This window comes from Elephas maximus, chromosome 1 (assembly GCF_024166365.1).
Source record: "Elephas maximus indicus isolate mEleMax1 chromosome 1, mEleMax1 primary haplotype, whole genome shotgun sequence".
Classification (NCBI taxonomy): Eukaryota; Metazoa; Chordata; class Mammalia; order Proboscidea; family Elephantidae; genus Elephas; species Elephas maximus.
The window spans coordinates 53,227,828-53,247,867 of NC_064819.1; positions in this window are offsets into that span (position 1 = coordinate 53,227,828).

Genomic DNA, 20,040 nt, shown 5'->3' on the forward strand with positions numbered 1-20,040 from the left:
GGTTTAAGGTAGAAAGGAAAAAAGGGAGAGAGGGAAGGGCAAGTTCTTGCTTAAACACTAAGAGTATTTGGTTAAAACAAATTTCTTTACACAAATACTCAATTAGTTCAGACCTGGATAAAGTTTAAAATATATATCAATATTTGCCATTTCAAACAACCACAGTTTAATTGCGGATCTAGTCATCAAGTTTAAAGTAATTGCCAAATATTTTTAAACTACTCATATACTCAAACAAAAACAAAAACCCATTGCCGTCAAGTCCATGCTGACTCATAGTGACCATATAGGACAGAGTAGAACTGCCCCATAGGGTTTCCAAGGAGTGCCTGGTGGATTTGAACTGGCAACCTTTTGGTTAGCAGCTGTAGCTCTTAACCACTATGCCACCAGGGCTTCCACTCATATAGCAGTAGGAGATAAAGAATTTATACTACTAACGCTGTTGAACACACTCATTTGTTCTACAATCAAATAGAAACTACATATTTTTAAATCTATGTGGAAGGAACCAGATCATAATATGTTAACAGACTCCATAATGTCAACAATTGGCCCAGCAAGGAGGACTTTTTTCTGGTCTGTCTTAATCTGGAAACTCCACAGCAACCCCGTCCACCATGGATGGTCCTGCTGGTATTTAAAACACTGGTGGCATAACTTCCAAAATCATAGCAAAAGGAAAGCCACCACAGTACGACAAACTGACAGAGGGTTGGTGGAAATACATTTTAGGCCCTCAGTAAATAGCTGTAGAAGGATTAACTAAATTAATTCACTTGCATTTGTAAACTGAAGTGCTTAAGCATGTCTACATGTTGATAAGGTCAAGTTTGATACAAAAGTTCAAATAAAAAGTAATCTATCATTTTAAGTTTATAATGGAGGGGGAAGAGAAAGACTGAAAATAAATTCCGTGGTACACCAAGAAACCTGATATCAACAATTGCTTACCAAACTGCAAGCCAATCAGATAAAGTTCTTAAACACTATTATCTCGGACTAGATATTGCTACAAAAACCAAATCATCACTCACTTTTTACACTGGAAGTATTTTACAGAAATTTTTTTCATAGATGAAAAGGGATCACTGACCTCTTTTTTGAAATATTACTAGTTGCTGTCAAGTTGACTCTGACTCATGCTGACCCCATGTGTGTCAGAGTAGAACTGTGCTCATAGGATTTTCTTTCTTCCTCCCTCTCCCCACCCCCAGGGAGTTCAACGACTGATTTTTCAGTAGTAGATCACAATTTTTTTTTTTTTTTTTAGATCACCAGTCTTTCTTCTGAGGTGCCTCTAGGTGGACTCGAACCACCAACATTTCAGTTAGCAGCTGAGCACATTAACTGTACCACCAAGGGATGCCTTGAGATAATTAGCAGTGCCTACTTAAATTTTGCTTTAAGTTTAAAAATAAATACCTGATATCATTATTTCATGGGCCTGATGACTTTATTTATACTGAGAAATTCCTCAACATGAAGGGTGAAAGATACAAAAAAAGAAAGAAAAAGAAAGTGTTTCTTTTGAGAGTAATGAAGTATTACCCTATTCTTTTACCCTGTTTAAAGTTATAGTTTGCAACCAGTGAAAACAGTATGGGTCAACCTCAGTGAACAGAATCACAAGTTGCATTTCCTTGGCACTTTAAGTTTCTGTGTGCCTTCAAATAGAGTAGGGCATTAGAATCTCTCAATACTTTTGTGGGAAGGACAGGACAGATATACACAGTTAACCTCATCCATCTAATGAAGAAATGATGGCACAAACGTCAGATGAGCAGCTTAAGACGTGGAATTAAACCAAACCAAAACAAGTCCATCACCATAGAGTTGATTCCGACTCATAGAGACCCTATAGGACAGAGTAGAACTGCCCCATAGGGTTTCCAAGGAGTGCCTGGTGGATTCGAACTGCTGACCTTTTGGTTGGCAATCGTAGCTTGTAACGACTACGCCACCAGGGTTTCCAAGACACGGAACTAGTTAGGCCTTAATTTGCAACCAGACCCATATCTCCTCCTTCCAAGCCTGGGGCTCTTTCCATCAGACCCATTTACAGCATAGCCTAATGTTGACAGATTATTTAGGGGCAAGCAGGAAAATGCTTGTCTAAAGTGAAGAAAGTTGAAAACAGAATGTGAACCTAGGGGAAAAACTAGAGTTTTTGAGTTTCTTAGACATTTGAGTGTTACGCAAGGGTGAAAAGCAGGTCTCAGGAAGAGAAAACCCCAAATAACTCTGTAGCTGGCTGCACCTTGGAACTTTTAAGCATTTACCAGTACAGGAAGGGGAAGGAAAATATGACATGACCTAAACGGAACGGTTTCACTTAATGAATTTGGATAAGCCATATTTCCTCAAAGCATTCTATTAACCGCATTTTGTCCCTTCACGTATGTAAAAATATCATATTATATAAGTGCCTAAATTTGGACATGTAGATAATTGAAGTGGACGTTTAATGTCCATGTAGCTTTACAAAGTTATGACATTTCCTACACAAAGTCAGGGGCTTATTTCCTCCCTAATTCATTTGGTAACTTGTAGTGATGGTAATATGAGTTGTGTGTTTTAAGATTATTTGCTTAGCCTAAGGGTAATGTAAATTCTGAAATTTAAAAGCCACAACTCTAATGATCTGAATAATAACACTCTATACACAGAGCCAACTCAATGCCCTTTATATTTTCGTTGTCTCTATACATTTTTCTAGATAATTAAAAAAAAAAAAAATCCAAAGAACAGACCTCTAGCCCAAGGTTTTATGTGCCCAGTGTCTGCTATCGGCATTCTGTCAGTTTCTTCCCCACCTACCACTGAATCCATCCTGTATGCCCAACATTTGAAAGTACTTTTCTATTTTACATTTTCTTAATTCTAATTAAACAAATCTTCATCTTGACTTTAATGGCTGCAATTATGATACTTCATTATGTTAAATGTTAGTTGCAACATAAGAATAAATTGTATAAACAGTTCAGCTGCAGTTGCATGGTGTCTAACTGTACATTACTCATTAACAAGATGTGGGTAGCGGCAATTATAACATTTCTTCCTAATGTCCCCGTTTATTGAGTCACAGCAGCAAGTCCCCTTTTCACAACACACACTGATTGACGATAGCAGCTTTTGTACTCATGAAGAACAGGCACTGTACCCCGCTGGGTGCCTCTAACTCCGATCGATGAGAGCGCACACATTAGCTCTTAGCCTCACAGGCCGGAGTTCTTGAAGGTCAAAATAGCCATCAGCATCACTGTAGGGTATAAAAATCATTTCACAAACTGTGAACAAAAACAACACAACTTGCTTTGCAGTTTGATTATTGTTTATAGATACAGCAAGCCAAGAATTAAAGCATAGCCTTGGGGCAGCATAATTATTTACAGCTGAAGACTCATATCATTATTAGCGTTCTCCTAATTGCTTGAAGTTATATCAATGTTAGTTGATTTAACACATTTTTTATAACATGCATGGAAATTGTTTTCTCTGTCTATGGAGTGTCGGTTTAACTGTTAGATGGTTTCTTTCTTTCTTTCCTTCTAATTGTTCTTTTTCTTCTTTGAGGGAAGATTTTCCCTTCACCTTAAGAGGTTTTTTTTTTTTTTTTTTAAGAGGAGAGGGAAGTTGAGGCAGGCTTCAATTTATCTACTGTATCTTCATGTTAGGGATACTACAATTGTTTTGTTTTGTTTTCATTAAAAATTGAATCCATAAAGCCACAACGATATTTTCAATTAGGAAATGAATCAAACTTTCCTCCAGGTGGTTTACACTCATCTTTTTTTCTTGAGTACCTAAGCTGAAATTTCCTTCAGCATTTAGAGCGCAGCCAGGTAGCTAATAGAAGGCTTTAATAATGTTGAAGCCATGAAACTTTTTACATATTTAAAATCTCAAAATCTTGATCAGTTAGTCACTTTCTTAAATATGCATAAGGAAAATAAAGCTAAATGTGTAACCCGAATGCAGATTAAAGCCTGCATTAATACGAGAAGAAGAAAGAGAAACATTCCGGTAACACGAGTTGTGGGTGGAGTTTGGAGTTTGTAGGTATTAAAATGAAGTCATTTTTCATTTTTATGGTATTTTTGTTTTGTTTTGTTTTGTTTTATGGTCTTCTCATTCTCTCTTGTAATACATTTTCAACCTATAGGTGGCGACACTTGTACTGTTTCCTTTTGACGTATTCCTTGATTGTGCCTGGGAACAAATGGACTGCTACCAGAAGACAGAGTTTACCTTAGAGAGCATACTGACAAAGGCTTGGAAGGCTATAAAGGATCCTAACAACCAAGCAGTCCACTTCTACAGCATCCTTAGATGAGGGAATTAGGCCCAAGAGACAAAGCTAAATGCCCAATATCATACCATCAGTTGGGGTTGGAGTGGGGACAATACAGAAAAAGAGACTAGATCAGAAATAATAAGACAAACTGTAAACATAAAAAATAATAATACTTAAGAACAACACTTGCAAAATGTCATCTAGAACCCTACATCCACAGAGCAGAATTTGGATAATCCCAATATATTATTCACATTTAAGCCCAACATCCACCTTTTTTCTTCTTTCACAATAAATCATGCTCCAAAGTAATGTGATAAAAGATCTACGGTCTTTTACTTGAGAAAATGTAAATGTTTATAAAAATACTTCCCAAAGGGAAATATCAATTTAATGGCTGATGTATGTTTTTACAAAATTGATCACTACTTGCAAATATGAAACTACTTGAGAATATCTGAGAAGATTGGTAATGGGCTTATTCTTTAGAAGTATGTGAAAGCGAATACCAAAGACTTTGATTCTGGGTCGCAAAGGTTACCCAGAAATCTTAGGAAATTTAAGCTGTGATTGTTAACCTGCTAAAAGTTACCACATTACTTAACACTTGTGATCTTATCTAAAAGACATATGGTAGAAATATTTCCAAAGATTTTTAAGGACAATTTTGGTTTATGAAAGGGAATATTATTTAACAATTCTCTTTCCTTTGTGGGTCTTTAGCAAAACGCCGGCTGCTGCCTGAGGAAATAAAAAACTTTAAACTGGTATTTTAGATTAATTTAATTTAGATTTTCTTTTAACAAATTACAGTCTCTATAGTTACCCTCATGGATTGCTTCTGGAGTCTGAAGCTGCCTCAGTCCCAGCTGTTCCAATAACATGACCCTGTAAAGCGCTAAGATGGTGAGAGATTGTGAACGGTTTGCAAAACTCATCACTGATGTCAAGTGGTAGAGCCATCTTCCTTCCTGAGAGCTTAACAATGTCTCTCCTTGCAGCGGAAATTACCTTAAGCAGAGAAGGTTAAATCAGGCATGAAGAGGTCATTTTACATTGATAAACAAACGTATACTTTGATATATATATATATGTTGTTTTTAAATTATTATTATTATAGCTAAGATGCTGCATTAAAGTATGTCCTATTTCCAATATGTGTGCAAGTTTTTAGACTATTGATTTTCTCTCTTTTGCTTTCATAATCCACCCAGCTTCATTTCATTTTTTTAAATATTTTTAGTGGCAGCTTTCATTTGTCCAAATTATGACTCTCAATTTTTACCTTTAGGTTTGGGGTAAGAAAACTGCCTTTGTTTACCATTGGCTAGTGTCTTTGCTTTAGGCCATTTATGTACACTGAGTGGTAAACATTTTTATCTTTATTCTATCATGATATAAGTAACAGATAGATGTGGTATAATTTTACCTATTTTTATTACCTTCCAGACTTTGTTCTTCCACAAAATAGTGACTAGGAAAAACTTCTACCTGCAATAATGGTTTTATTGCAGTAATTACCGAGGGATTGGAAATTACTTTTCTGCAGGTTCCATCTTCCATAAAAAAAAAAAAAAATGTTTCTTTTTATAAAACATGGGTGCACTGGAGGCAGAACATTTTTTTTTTTAATCTTGCAACCCATTGCATAGAATCAAACTACTTAAGACCCGCAAGATAAATATTTACTTTTTCAAACTGTGTGGAAACAACTGTCATCAAAGTGTGGTTACAATAAATTACAATCTATGCCTCATATTAAAAGAAAAGGCCTGGTTTTTCATCTCCGTTGGCATTTCAATCCCTCTGCTGTTCTCGGGGCTTCCTTTGGAAGGAGCAGGAGCCCCAGAGCAGTGGGACGGGGGAGGGGTGAGCGCGGCAGGGTGAGAACCAGGCTCGGGACCTGTAGGTTACAACATATGCCGGGCAGATAACATCTGCAGATAATGACAGGGCAGAGGTGAAGGGTAGAAGGGCCAAGCACGGAAGAGTGATGGAGCATGGGGAGACGAAGAAAGCTGTTGCCGAAGTTGGTCTGTTGCATATACCGCTTTGCATTGAATCGTACATTTACAACCTCGCCTTTCCACCTCGGAGCAGAGCGATGCGGTATTGTGCTTCTGACTATCGGATAACTCGCAGTTCCCTTTTTGCTAGAAGGAAAAGAACAAAAACAAAGACACAGATTGCAGTGGCATTGAATGTTTGAGCTGTTTGATATGTGATAAGTCACACGGCTACTACTTTTAACAGTTTTTGCTTTCCCCTCCTAACTGGGGCTCGGTGGCACTGAACTGAGGGAAAGCTCATACGGTAAATGGAAACTGCTGTCAGGAGGAACCAGATTAATCAATCCGTATAGCAAAAGTGAATTTCAGATAGCAGCTCAAGCATGACCACGCTGATCGCAGCCGAGTGTTTATGTACCCACAGGAACAATGAGGTGGCCCGCAATGACTGGAAATATAGTCCTCAAACTTTCAGGCCATGCCAGGCTTAAAATTGTGGTCAGCTCATGTGGGAGAAGCAAGCTCAACCTGGGATTCATTGCAACAATTGTAGTTAAATTGCATATTTTGTTTCTATCTCTCGCCGTGCTGAATGTACAGCTATTTAAAGCACTGAGCATATCCATATGACTGGAATTCTCTCAGGTATGGTCTTTCCTTTTTCCTGGGATCAATGCAGGAAGAGGAAATAATGTCACACAAAGTGTCCTGACCCATGCGGTGCCATCACATAAAACCATACCAAAATGTCAAGAATGTTACACAGCTTGAAGAATGTAGTCAATGTCACTGGTTATACATGTGAAATTATTGAGACGGCATATATTTTGTTATGTGTATTTTCACCAAAAAAATATATATATATATATATACCAAACTCTCTAGAGATTAGTTAAGAGATTAAATGTTTGCAAACCTACAATTTACACAAGGAAAACAGGATTATAAAACAAACATGGAAAACATTAATAATGAACCGAAAATCAAGACACAAAGAGGTTCCTTTTTCACCTACTAATTTAGGAAGGTTGAGTGATTGTGCGACTCTTGTGGAAAACCTGGTATAATTTATTAATAACAATAATAACCTCTGAGAGGTACTAACCTCAAGCGGCCTGGTTTTACATCTTACTGGCAAAGTAACCTTGGGCAAGTTATTTAACCTCACTGCACCTCAGTTTCCTCAATGAGAAATGAGGACAAGGATTCTATCTACTCCACAGTGCCATCCTGAGGACCAGGTAAGATAATGGTGCATGAAGTACTCAGGCAGTGCTGGCCTTCAACACATGTCAGCCATTATGGCTATGGGCACTACAGTGTGTTTTGCAGGCATTACCTCACTGAATTCTCCAGCACAACTCAAATTATCTCATGGTTGCAACTACATCAAAATCTCTACGTGGCTATGAACAAACACTGGAAGAAAAGTCACATAATTAGAAATAATCAGGGTTAAATGGTGAGATGGGAGGCCCTGGTTGGTCCAAAAAGTTAAGCGCTCAATTACTAGCCGAAATGTTGGCACTTCGAACCCACTCAGAGGTGCCTCAGAAAACAAGCCTGGGGATCTGCTTCCAAAAGGACACAACCTTGGAAACCCTATGGAGCAGCTCTACTCAGCACACATGGGGTGGCCATGAGTCAGAATCAACTTAATAGCAACGAACAACAAGAAAATGGTGATAGAATGATTTTTCCCTCTTTTTCCCAAGAAATCATTTACATTACTATATTGTTTACAAAAGAAAGGAAAAAGTACATATGCAATTCTTGTTGCTAAACAATGATTACTGTGTGAATTTTATTCCCTGACAGACTAAAAAAAAAAAAATTATACAGGGGGGAAATAAATGGGATAATGGCCTGGGAAAACAAGCATTGTAGGAAGCACCCTAACCACCTTCCCCGACAAATGAAAAAAAAAAAAATACCAAACACACTCTACCAACATGAGACTTAATTTGGTCACAAAGTCACCTTTTAAGGTACAAATCTTCATCAGCAGATCGTTCCTATTAGTCATTCACAATTTTATCTGTGAATTTGTTTAATGTGACAGGTCAACACCTACCTGAGCTTGAAAGTACTAGGTTGGTAATATTTTAGATCAAGGAATAAAAGAGGAATTTGTAAGAGATCCTTGAGAATCGAAAGAGTGTATTTGTAAACTCACAGGGGCTCATAGTGACACTATAAAAAAAAAAAACTCCTTGCCGTCGAGTCGATTCCGACTCATAGCAACCCTATAGGACAGGATAAAGCTTCCCCATAGGGTTTACTAGGCTGAAGTCTTTACAGGAGCAGATGGCCAGGTCTTTTCTCTTGCAGAGCTGCTGGTGGATTCCTACCACAACGATCTTTTGGTTAGCAGCCTAGGGCTTTAACCATTGTGCCGCCAGTTCACTTTAGGGTCGCTATGAGTCAGAATTGACTAGATGGCACAAAACAGCAATAACAACAGACTTGTAAAAAAGTGAGGGATGTTGGACAGACATAAGTCTTCATAAGTACCATGTTATCTGTTTGAGTGTGCTACCACCTACACGTGTGCCTGTTACCAATGGAAAAACAAAAATAAGTAAGCGCTTCTACTCTCGCGTCCACAATACTATGAACTGCTAGAAGAACGAACAAATCAGTTTTGGAGAACGTACAGCCAGGATGCTCCTTAGGAAGGAGGATGGTGTGACTTCATCTTGCTTACTTTGGACATGTAATCAAGAAAGACCATTTGCTAAAAAAGGACATCATGCTTGGTAAAATAGAAGGTCAGGAGAAAAGAAGGAAACCCTCCATGAGATGAACTGACACAATAGCAGCAACAACGGGCTCAAACACACCAACAACCGTGGGAATGGTATAGGACTGGGCTACATTTCATTCTGTTACATATAAGGTCTCCATCAGTCGGAGCCGAATTAATGACAAATAACGACTCTCATGTGACCTTCTTCAACTTTTATCCTCCTAATGATGATTAACACTTTTTAGTATCCTACACTCTTTATGATGTCCCTAAAAGTATTTACCGAGAGAGGGCTGAGGATTTCGTCTATCAGGGAAGACTGAGAGTGCTTAGACAGACAGTGACAGGAGTCCTTGACCCCTGGCCTGGCCGTGTTCAGGTGTTCCAAAAACTCTGCATATGGGTCACGGTGGAGTCGAACATGACCAGTTGTAATTTCCCTTCTGCCATCTAATGTTCTATACCTAGCATTAATTTTCTTTCTTTTAATTTTCGTAAAACTCAGTCATGGCTAATTAATTTTTTTACCCAACTGGGTATCTTGTTTCACTTAAGGGCTTTCTGAATTATCAATGGCTGGCATTTTTACAGTAGTTTCCACATTTGAAGGAAAGGAAAATAATGTGAAAGGAGCTATTGAGACTTCTGAATATGGGAAATACCCACAAGTAATGTGCCCCAAAATAGTGACAGCCTCTTGTTAAGAACCGTATAATAATGGAAATAAAAAATGGAGAGATGGTGCTTCAAGCTTGCCCCAAAGGAGGCCCAAAACCCCATTGCCATTGAGTCCATTCCAACTCACAGCAACCTCGTAGGACACAGTAGAACTGCCCCATAAGGTTCCCAAGGCTGTAAATCTTTATGCACACAGACTGCCACGTCTGTCCCCTGCACAGCAGCTGGTGGGTTCGAGCCAATGATTTTTCGGTTAGCAGCCAAGCACATAACGACTGCGCCACCTAAGTTTAATCCCAAGAGCAAAAAAAAATTAAAGTTACTTCTCTTGACCATGATGTTGTTGTATTTCGGCATTTCCTGTCAGTACACTTGCTTCTCAAAAGTTTTCTTTCCCTGATATACATAGAAATTTAGCTGTCCGTGGTGATAAATATCATCCCTGTCATCCATAGCTATCAATAGTCAGAGAAGTTTGCTTTCATCTCATGTGGCTGCGATGAGCTTTCATATTTAGCTCCAAGCACCCTTCTCTTTTTAGCGAGATTCAAATGCTGCAAGACAATAATAACCATTAACTTTTACGTTAACAGTATCTGAGACATAGAGATTAGCCCTCTAGCTTACTAAAAAAAAAAAAAAAAAACTAGTGGTCAAAAATTACGACATCCACGACGGTGTTTTTCATCTTCACTCTGTACCCCATCACTGCTCAGCTGCACCAAACTTACTATGGATATCACCAGTTTCCTTTCTCCAGGCATAAAATCTCTGTGCTCTTGGATTCACCTCTCTCTTGACAGCTATATGGCTGCTGTATCTTAATATACATATATTGTTTAATTCTCAGCCATTTCTATATTGATCTCTTTTTTCCCAAGTCCTTATTTTGTAGCTAATTGGCACTCTTCCTCTAAGATCAGGTAAAATACCATCTCCCACCTTCTCTTCTCTGGGTGTCTTTTTTCTTCCCTGGATCAGCTTAGCACCCTGAACATAACCTCTGACAGATGGAGCCCACTGCCGACTGTATTATAAGTACGTCCCGGCAGAACTGAAGGGGGAAAGGACCTGCTTCATTTGTTCTTGTTTCTCTAGCACAGTAACTGCTTCTCAATAAATGTTTGCTAATTTGTCATGAAATTACTGGATGAATAAATGAAATCTGCCAACTTCTTCTCTTGGAGAACCTCAATACGCTAACTAGTTCTCAAGTGTCCTCAAAAATTACTGTGGAAGTAGCTTTGAGGGTAATATAGCAAGAGTAATTTAGGAGCAGGGAGAACATGCTACTGTGTGGCAAATGGGGCAATTTACCCTAACATTGTATTTTGGGGTAGAAAGACAATTCCCACGTGACTAGGAAGGACCACACCATGCGGTTTCACTCATATAATAGACTTGCTGTCCATTCCTGATGTTCTACATTACATGTAAGCGTTTTATCATGCCCCCTCCTCAAGTCTCCCTCAAGCTGCATCTTACACCTGGCACATTCCACATGCGCCATTTGGTCAAGGTCTCTTGATTCCATCATTCAAACAACTTCTGAAACCCTATTTCCTCTATTAACCTTCTTACTAATTGGAAAAGAGGTAGCAATTTCCCCTTGAAAGGCAGTTCCCACAGCTCTCTGGACACATGACTTCCTACCAAGGGCCCTGACTCCTCTGGGCACAACGTCACTGAGTGTTCATTGCTCTGAAGACTTCTGCTTTATACGGAGCTTCCTATCTTAAAAGGTAGGTTTAGAGAATATAGAGAACTTTGAACAACACCTTGAGTTTTTTCCTGGACAAACAGGAATGAAAATTAGATTTGAAAATTTTCAAACTGGACGTTTTTTCTTTGACTTTAGCTGAGCTAGAGTCAATGGTTTAAGAACACCGATAGTTTTTAAGAAGAAATACTTTTGATTTTGTCATCTGATGCTACTGTTGATATGGCAAAATTGATAACTGACTCTCATTTTAATAGTATCATCTACTGCCATTAGTTTGTAAAGAATGGGGACATCTAGGAAAATACACCACCCTTCTGTCAGTTTGTCATACTGTGGTGTCTTGCATATTGCTATGATGATGGAAGCTATGTCACAGGTATTTCAAACACCAGTAGGGTCACCCATGGTGGACAGGTTTCTGAGGAGCTTCCAGACGAAGACAGACTAGGAAGAAAGGCCTGGTGACCTACCTCTGAAAATCAGCCAATCAAAACCTTATGACTCACATCAGAATATTGTCTGATATAATGCTGGATGATGAGTCCCCTACATTATAAGGTATTTTGAACACAGTGGCTGCAACAATGGACTCAAACATACCAATGATCATGACAATGGTGCAGGACCAGGCAACATTTTGTTCTGCTGTACTTAAGGTGGCCATGAGTTGGTGCTGACTTGATGGCAACTAACAACAGTGGTTATGCTTATTCTGTGATGTCATGTTTCATTCTCTCTCAGGATATGTTTTTCTCACTCATATACTACAAATGAACAGACTATGACAGCTAACCCAGATCAAAAATCTTACGTTTGATCAAATGGCAAGTCCCAGATGTAAAGCCCGTACCCCTCAAGCTTTCAGCTGTTCAACTTGGACACATTGTTTCACCTCAGAGAAGTATGTTAGGGTTAAAGGCATGACAAAGAATTTGTACAGGTCATATAATGGCTCCTTTTTATTCTTTGATTCCTAAAGTTGGAATCACCCAACATCAATAGAGCCATCAAGACTCAAATGTTATAGGGCATTTAGTCTGTTAAGTTACAGCTGGGTCCATAAAAAGACTGGCATGTTTTATTTCAATGTCTTTCCAGCACCTCTCCTCAGGACACACTTTTTTTTTTCTAACAAGTTGCCATTATTCTGTACAACTACGAATGCAAACCATTGACATGCATTGATACGCTGTGTGAATGCCACTTTGATCCTTTGCAAAGTGTTATAGTAACTAGAAAGCAAAAGGAAAAATGAATGGAGGAAAGCCCTGAGGAACAGTGCTTTATAAATCAAAATTTCCATGCAATTTAAAGATGAGTTCACTGGGTACCATGTTAGAACCTGAATGCATAGCAATACAATTACCATAACTTGCAATTTTTTTTTATCTAAAACATGCTACACAAATCATTCATTTTAATGTTACATGTTGATATCGCCTGTCCCATTTGGACTTATTGAAGCAGATTCTCCTTTATTTAAGCTACTCCTTGATCATGTATCATATGCCATTTTCACAGGGTCTCTCAGGCCATTGGGTGAGTGCAATAAAGCATATCTGCACACAAAAAGCAAGCTCTACAACTTCCAAGGAACCTCAGGGCCAAGCAAGAAGTTGCAGTAATTTCACATCATCTGATTCTAAAAACAAAGTGTCCACCCTTCATTAAGTGCTCAGTTGATTTAGTGGGTTTTCTGTTTTGTACCAGCCATGACCACTTTTTATATTACTATTTTAGAAAATTATGATGTTGTTATCAGTACAAACTGAAATCTTACTGAATTCATTTAATGTATGCTAAGGTTTACCTGGGACAGCAGTGGTTCAGTGGTAGAATTCTGACCTTCCATGCAGGAGACCCAGGTTCCATTCCCAGCCGATGCATCTCATATGCACCCACCACCCATCAGTCAGTGGAGGTTTGTATGTTTCTGTGATATTGAACAGGGCTCAGCAGAGCTTTGAGACTAAGATGGACTAGGAGGAAAAGCCTGGTGCTATACTTCTGAAAATCAGCCAGTTAAAACCCTATGGATCACAATGGTCCAATTCACAACCAATCACGGGATGATGCAGGGCTGAGCAGCATTTCATTACATTGTCTATTAGGTCACCACGAGTCAAGAGCCGACTGGACAGCAACTAACAGCAATAACAATAAGGTTTAGCTATATATGCTATGATGGTTAATATTTGTGTCCACTTGGATAGGCAATGATTTTAAGTATTATGTAATTATCGTCTGTTTTATGATCTGATGTAAGGAGAGACTCCTTGGGGATGTGGCCTGCATCCAATATATATAGCTGTTCCAGCAAAGCTTACTTTCTCCTGATCCTGCATCCGACTCATCATCATCTGAACTCCGGTTCTTGGGACATGAGCCAGCAGCCTGCCACCTGAACTGCAGATTTTAGCATTAGCTAGCTCCCAAAGCCCTGTGAGCCAACAGCCCACTGTCAGACCTGCTGACTGTGGATACATCAGCCCCTGCAACCAAGTGACTCAGGAGAAGCCTACAGCCTGACACCTGACCCATGGATTTGGGACTTGCCAGCCTCCACAACTATGTGAGCCATTTCCTTGAAATAAATCTCTCTCTGTATATATATATATACACACACACACATATGGAGCCTTGGTGGTGCAGTGAAACCCTGGTGACACAGTGGTTAAGAGCTACAGCAGCTAGTTAAAAGGTTGGCAGTTCAAATCCACCAGGAGCTCCTTGAAAACTCTATGGTGCAGTTCTATTCTGTCCTATAGGGCCACTATGAGTTGGAATCAACTTGACAGCAATGGGTTTGGTGGCATAGTGGTTAAGAGCTCAGGCTGCTAACCAAAATGTTGGCAGTTCGAATCCACCAGCCACGCCTTGGAAACCCTATGGGGCAGTTCTACTCTGTCCTATAGGGCGGCTATGAGTCGGAATCAATTCAACAGCAACAGGTTTGGTTTTATATATAAATACATATATACATGTTTATATTTATAGATATTATCTACACTGGTTTTGCTCCTCTAGAGAACCCAGCCAAAGACATTTCGTACTGAGAGTGGTTCTAGAGCAACAAAATCGTAAGGATGAGTTTTCTGAATTGATTTTCATGCCTGGCTAGTCTTAAAGGTGTTGATGACTCTGCTTCCAGTGGTAAAGAGGGCACTGTTAATGCGTGGTATGAGGTGGCAATAGAAATATGAAAAATATCACCACCAACAGATCAAGCATTGGTGAGAGGCAAGGCTCTGGGTGATCACACGTTTGATACCTTTCTACAGTTTTGTCAGAATAAGAAGTATAAGGAAGCTGGTTGTTTGGTCCTACTTTTATTAGACAAAGTGGTGAAAGAAAGAGATGAGCTCAGGGCTTCAGAGTTACAGCTCAAGCCCCGCATAAATAACCTCAAAGTTGCCACTTATGCCCTGAAAGAAAGCCTCATTTCTTGTAGTAACAGAGCTGATATTGCCAAAAACCAAACCCACAGTCTTATTGTAGGAGTGGCTGAATTACACTGCCAATCGAATTCCCAACTGTGCATGGTGTCTGAAGTTAGAAGTAAGGGCACTGATTAGGAAGAAATGGGATCCTAAAACTTGGGATGGCGACATAAGGGCAAATAACCAGGAATCTGGGGACACTAAGCCCCTAAATTCCATTGAATCACTCCTGCCAGCGAACCAGCCCTATTACTCCCATCTGAAGAGATTATTCCATCTTTGTCTGCTAAACCATTATCCCTTCCTGCCCCAGCTGATGAGATTAACCTAGCTGTACCTAAAGAGTCTTTGTGTGAGATATCACTTGGGGCAGAGCCTGGGGCATCCCCTGAGACAGATGCCTTACAAGACATCGCTGAATGTCCCCAGGACCAACCTCCACCACCCATTTTGCTTCTAGACCTGTAAGTAGACTTAAGTCCCAGTGAGTCACAAGAGCCTAAGTACAAAGTGTGACCCAGGAGGAGGTACACTACACTTCAAAAGAACTGCTTGATTTTTCTAATACATGTAAACAGAAACCAGGAGAATATGTATGGGAATGGGTATTAAGGATGTAGGACAATGATGCAAGGAACATAAAGTTGGATCAGTCTGTTTATTGATATAGGCCCACTAAGCACAGTTTCTTCATTCAATGTTTTCAGCTCAAGAGATTAGAAAAGGGTAGAATAGTTTATTGGTTGGTTCACTGAAGCATGGATTAAGCCGTGGCCTGCACTAAACCAAGTTGAAACGCCAGACCTGCCTGAGTATACTATAGAAGGAGGTATCCGAAGGCTTAGGGAAATTGGCGTGTTAGAATGGATTTATCAGGTTGGACCCACAGATGCATACATGGAGTGCCCTGAAGACACACCTTTTACCACGATGGTGAGGAACAAATTTGTGTAGGGAGCCCCAGCATCCTTGAGCACTGCTATGATTGTTCTTGGCCATATGATCTGCTGATCCAATGATGCTTGAAGTGTCAGTGGCAGATAGAGATGCTGTGTGGAGTCTTTGCCAGACCCTTTACTGGTGAATCACAGCGCAGACTCGTGGGATTTTGGAGCAAAGCCCTGCCATCCTTTGCAGATAACTACACCTACTCCTCACCTATCGACTATCTCCTTATCTGACATATCGCGTTTATGACAATAATAAAAAATCTACTCTCCAACTGTTTTGTGCATTTAAGAGGCAGCATGCATGGCAACAATGGCTGTGGAGCATCCCCTCCCTCAAGGAGGGTCTCCCTGCAGCCTCCAGGAAGGGGGGCCACACAGCCCAGGTCCTTCTGCTCGCTCCTGCCAGTGGGGCTGCCGTGTCCAGCTGCCACAGGGGGCCGGCCTCCTCAGTGGCCTTGGCCTCCAGGAGGACACAGAGGCAGTAGCAAGCCAGCAGGTGCCTGTTCTGGGTTCTCAGCTCCTATGCTGCCTGAGGCTCTGCAGCACAAAATTGCTGTGGGGTGGGAAAAAAGGAAAGAAAGAGGCATCAGAAGGGGTGTTTGGAAGAAATGTGTGTGATTTTAATGACATCGCAAAGCGAGCTGAAGTGGGCCTGAAGCCTCCATCTTGGTGGGACTGGATGCACAGCCAGGCTCTCAGGGCCCTCCCAGGAAGCCCTGTGCCTCTGTCACCAGGCCCAGAGGGCAGAGTAGGCCCCAGGATCCTGAATGCAGGGGTGGGAGTGGAGCCCTGGAGGCAGCTCTGTGGGGTGAAGCTCTGACCCAGCACAGGAGGAAGGTGAAGTGGTTAAGCTGTGGGCCCTCAGTCATACAGCCCAGCTTTATCCAGCATTGTCTCCTCCAAGCCACCTTCACAAAGGAATAATCCATAACTGGACTCATCACAGTGATGGGAACATCAGTAAATCTTAGCTGTTATTATTTTTATGATCATATTTTCTAAATTAAAAAAATCAGGCAAATGGATGGCCTGAAAAGATTAAAATCCTCTATCTTCACATAACACCAATTTTTGAATAACAACCTGGTCTTTGGAACCAAAACAAAGGAGGAGTGGGCAATACGTACACACACACACACACACACACACACACACACACATATATATGTGACACAGTGGTTAAGCATTCAGTTGCTAACCAAAAGTCAGCAGTTCAAATCCACCAGCCACTCATTGGAAACTCTAAGGGGCAGTTCTACTCTATGTATATATATAAACCCGTTGCCATCAAGTCGATTCTGAATCATAGCGACCCTATAGGACAGAGTAGAACTGCCCATAGGGTTTCCAAGGAGAGTCTGGTGGATTCAAACTGCCAACATTTTGGTTAGCAGCTGTAGCTCTTAACTACTATGCCACCAGGGTCATTTTATATATATATATATATAGCAAATATTTTTGTTTTTCTTACCTCCCATATCCTGTTACTAATAAAATATAAGATGTAAATGGGGCTAGTACGTTTTCGGCTATACACATTTAGTTGTATCATGTTAAGTGCAAGTATAACTTTATAATTGTCTTTATTTAGAGATTATGTATGGTTTAAGGAGATGTGTACAGGTAAAAAGTTGATAATGGGTGGACTGCAATGGTTAAAGTTATGTGTCAACTTGACCAGTCTATAATTCTCCAAAACTGTATGAGCCCTTTCCTTGAAATAAATCTCTCTGTATATAGATTCGATACACTGAAAACTAATGACTGAAGACCAAATAAATTGTGAGATGACATCATACATGAAGAAAGAAAAAGGTCATTAAAAAGACTGGAAAGAAAGGAAAAAAACAAAATGGATGTCAGAAGAAACTCTGAAACTTGCTCTTTAATGCAGAGTACATAAAGCTTAGGGAAGAAATGATGACCTTAAAGAGCTAAACAGAAGATTTCAAAGGGCAGCTAAAGAAAAAAAAGTAAAATATTATTAAAAAATGCTCAGAAAACCTGGAGTTAGAAAACCAAAAGGGAAGAACATACTGGGAATTTCTCAAGCTGCAAGAACTGAAGAGAAAATTCATGCCTCAAGTTGCAATATTTAAGGATTCTATAGGCAAAATATTCAATGATGCAGGAAGCATCAAAAGAAGATAGAAGGAATATACAGAGTACCCAAAAAATAAAAAAGTCAATGTGCAACCATTTCAGGAGGTAGTATATGACCGAGAACCAATGGTTCTGGAGGAAGAAGTCCAAGCTGCACTGAAGGCACCGGCAAAAACAAAGCCCCAGAAATTGACGGAATACCAGTTGAGATGTATCAACTAATGGATGCAACACTGCAAGCATTCACTCTTATATGCCAAGAAATTTGGAAGACAGCTACTTGGCCAGGCAACTGGAAGAGATTCATATTTGTGCCCGTTCCAAAGAAAGGTGATCCAATGGAATGCAGAAATTATCAAACAATAATCATTAATATCATAAAAAAAAAAATCACACGCAAGTAAAATTTTGCTGAAGATCATTCAAAAGCATATGCAGCAATACATTGACAGGGAACTGCCAGAAATTCAAGCCAGATTCAGAAGAGGACATGGAACCACGGATATCATTGCTGATGTCAGATGGATCCTGGCTGAAAGCAGAGAATGCCAGAAAGATGTTTGCCTGTGTTTCATTGACTATGCAAAGACATTTGACTATGTGGATCATAACAAACTATGGATCACATTTCAAAGAAAAAGAGTTCCAGAACACTTAATTGTGTTCATGACGAGCCTGTCCATAGACCAAGAGGCAGCCATTCGAACAGACCAAGGGGATACTAAGTATTTTAAAATCAGGAAAGGTATGTGTCAGCATCGTATCCTTTCACCATACTTATTCGATCTGTATGCTGAACAAGTAATATGAGAAGCTGGACTATATGAAGAAGAATGAGGCATCAGGATAGATGGAAGACTCATCAACAGCCTGCTTTATGCAGATGATACAACCTTGTTTGCTGAAAGCAAAGAGAACTTGATGCACTTACTGATGAAGATCAAAGACCACAGCCTCCAGCATGGATTACACCTCAACATAAAGAAAACAAAAATCCTCACAACTGGACCAACAAGCAACATCATAATAAACAGAGAAAATATTGAAGTTGTCAAGAACTTCATTTTACTGGGATTCATTAAAGTAGCATGAAAAGCCCATGAAAGCAGCAGTCAAGAAATCAAATTACGAATTACACTGTGTAAATATGCTACAGAAGACCTCTTTCAAGTGTTAATAAGCAAAGACGTCACTTTGAGAACTAATGTACACCTGACTCAAGCCATGACGAAGATCAAAGACTACAGCCTTCAGTACGGATTACACCTCAGCATAAAGAAAACAAAAATTCTCACAACTGGGCCATAAAGCAATACCATGATAAATGGAGAAAAGATTGAAGTTGTCAAGGATTTCATTTTACTTGGATCCACAATCAACACCCACGGAAGCAGCAGTCAAGAAATGGAAGGATGCATTGCATTGGGCAAATCTGCTGCAAGAGACCTCTTTAAAGTGTTGAAAAGCAAAGATGTCACCTTGAAGACTTAGGTGTGCCTTACCCAAGTCATCGTGTTTTCAGTCGCCTCATAGGCATGCAAAAGCTGGACAATGAATAAGGAATACCTAAGAAAAATTGGTGTTTCTGAATTATGGCTTTGGCTAAGAATATTGACTACACCATGGACTTCCAGAAGAAGGAACAAATCTGTCTTGGAAGAAGTGAAATGGCAAGACTTCGTCTTATGTATCTTGGACATGTTATCAGTAGGGATCAGGCCCTGGAGAAGGACATCGTGCTTGGTAAAGTAGAGGGTCAGAGAAAAAAGAGACAGATTGACACAGTGGCTACAACAGTGGGCTCAAACATAGCAATGATTGTGAGGGTGGCACAGGACCAGGCAGCATTTTGTGCTATTGTACATAGGGTTGCCATGAGTCGTAACCAACTCAACAGCACCTAACAACAACAATATACGTATTTATACACACGGATACTCTTCGCTGGTTTTGCTCCTCTGGAGAACCTAGCCTGAGCTCATGCCAATGTTTTTGCTCCTCTTTTACTTTTTCAAAAAGCATATTATGAGGTGAATGAGAATTCATGTCTTCAGTGATGATAACAATTGCCAACATTTATAGAGAAGAAAC